The following is a 2,119-nucleotide window of genomic DNA, read 5'->3' as shown; positions in this document are numbered from 1 at the left end:
CCATGATGTCAGGAAAACTTTGGGTTGAATCCCAGCTCAGTCTCTAAGTGGCTTTATGGCCTTGGGACAATGACCAACCTCTATGAATCTCACTTACCTATAAAAAAAATAAATAACAATGACTACTTGTGTTTGTCTCTTAATTAAAAATAGCTAAGATGTCCTCAATTTGCCTCGTGTAAAGAGAAGCTTAGACAAATGAGATAGAGGAAGGCAGCTTCCTACAGGAAGCTGAGGATAGTGGTGGATCTGAGAACCTCTCTAAGACCAGGATGGAAAGGCCCTTCAGAACCGTGGATGCTCCATTCATGCTAACCCACCAGGGGGGTTGTGGTCCCTCCCAGAGTAGGAGCTCATGGCTCTTCATTCTCGGGGCACAATCTCCTGTCTCAGCTCCATTTGGTTTTTGTGCGCCTGTGTGTCACATCTGCCCCTTCTTCCATGAACGACTGCTGGTTCTGGCTGAATATTCCAGTGTAAACTGAGAAAAAGACTCTGATTAGCATGCCTAGCTCCCATCATCTCCACTATGGTTACGAAAGGGGAAACACTGTTTAAAATTTAGTCTTTCTTACTCAAGGAACAACTAAGGATCAATTTCTTCATCAGGAAATGTGGGTGTTGCTGGCATATGATCTATCTGCCAAGTATACCAGTGGACAGGTTGTTACAATGGGTCCTATAAAATGCTTGGCTCATAATAAGTACAATATGAAAGGAAATTAATACTATTTTGAAGAGACTCACAATTGGATTCCAGCTCTCAGAAAACTAATAACAATGTGATTGATAGCCGGCACTTAATTGAGTCTACTCTATAGGCCAAACCACTTTACTCGCATCTCATTTATCCTCGCGATAACTTCAGAATATTATTATCCCAACTTTATAGGAAAGGAAATTCAGGCTCAGAGGATTTACATAATCTACTTAAAGACACAAACGATCTTGAATCTCGAGCTCTTCATTAGAGTCCACAGCTAGGAATACTGCCTCGAAGGAGCGAGAGACGGTGCTCGGGGGCCTGATTTCCAGCCCTGGGGCCTTGCCTAGGTCACTCAGACTCTCTGGGCCTCAGTGTCCCTTGTACCCAATAAGAGAGTGACCCTCAATGCTAAAGGACACTAGATTTAGAGTGAGGGAATCTGGCTTCCGGTCTAGGCCCCACCCCTTGCTGGTTGTGTGGTTTGCACTAACTAACCTCAGACTTCCCAAGCCTTGGTTTCTTGAGATGTATGTTGGCAGCAACATTACAGGCTCTGTCGGCCTCGCTGTTTGGTATGAGGATGAGAATCAAAATGAAATACTACTTGGAGGAAATCACCCAGTAACCATTTAAGCATTATATGAATGTGTGAGTTGTTATCAGAAGTCCGTTTGAACTAACATTTTAGCATTTGAAATCCTGCAATAGAATTCCATTTAAGGATGTCCTTCGGCTAACTATATATTATTCATTCTCTGATATCAATGTATTGATGACCTACAGTAGCCAGGGACTGTAAGAGAAATAGGAACGTAAACGTGAATAAGGCAAGATTTCTATTCTCAGAATGTTCAGTATACAGAGAGAGGAAGGCAGTCAACAGGTGAGTGCTGACACAGTTAGGAAAATGCTACATTGAGGTAAAAACAGAGCAATGTAGGGACACGGGTAGAGTAGATAGGTCTCCCTGGGGTGGTCAGAGGAAGAGTTACGCAATTCAAGTGACATCTCAGAAGGATGGATGGCAAGCGAGAGAGATAGAAGACAATTACAATGTGGCAGATTCTCCCAAGTGCGCCCCGGTCTCCATCCTTTTCTTTCTCTTGTTGACGGACCCTCCGGGTTTCTAGCTGGGAGTGTGGCTACCCAGCAGTCTACCTTCCCCACCTCCCTTGCCCCAGATGTGGGCCTGAGACAATGAGGTGTGAACGCAACTCCCAGGCTATCTCCTTAAAAATGAAACCACATGAACTTTGAGGTGAACACGGAGCCAGCGTCAGCCATGCAGCAAGGATGGCAGCTGGGAACCAGCAGAGCATGCAGATGGAAGACCCCTGGGAGCTGGCGTCCTCGTGGGGCAGAGCTGACCTCCCAGCTCAGGACCGCTCCCCTCTGCCTGCTTCATAACAGGAA

This window comes from Pteropus vampyrus, unplaced genomic scaffold (genome assembly GCF_000151845.1).
Source record: "Pteropus vampyrus isolate Shadow unplaced genomic scaffold, Pvam_2.0 Scaffold232, whole genome shotgun sequence".
Lineage (NCBI taxonomy): Eukaryota > Metazoa > Chordata > Mammalia > Chiroptera > Pteropodidae > Pteropus > Pteropus vampyrus.
Note: the sequence above shows the minus strand (reverse complement) of the source record.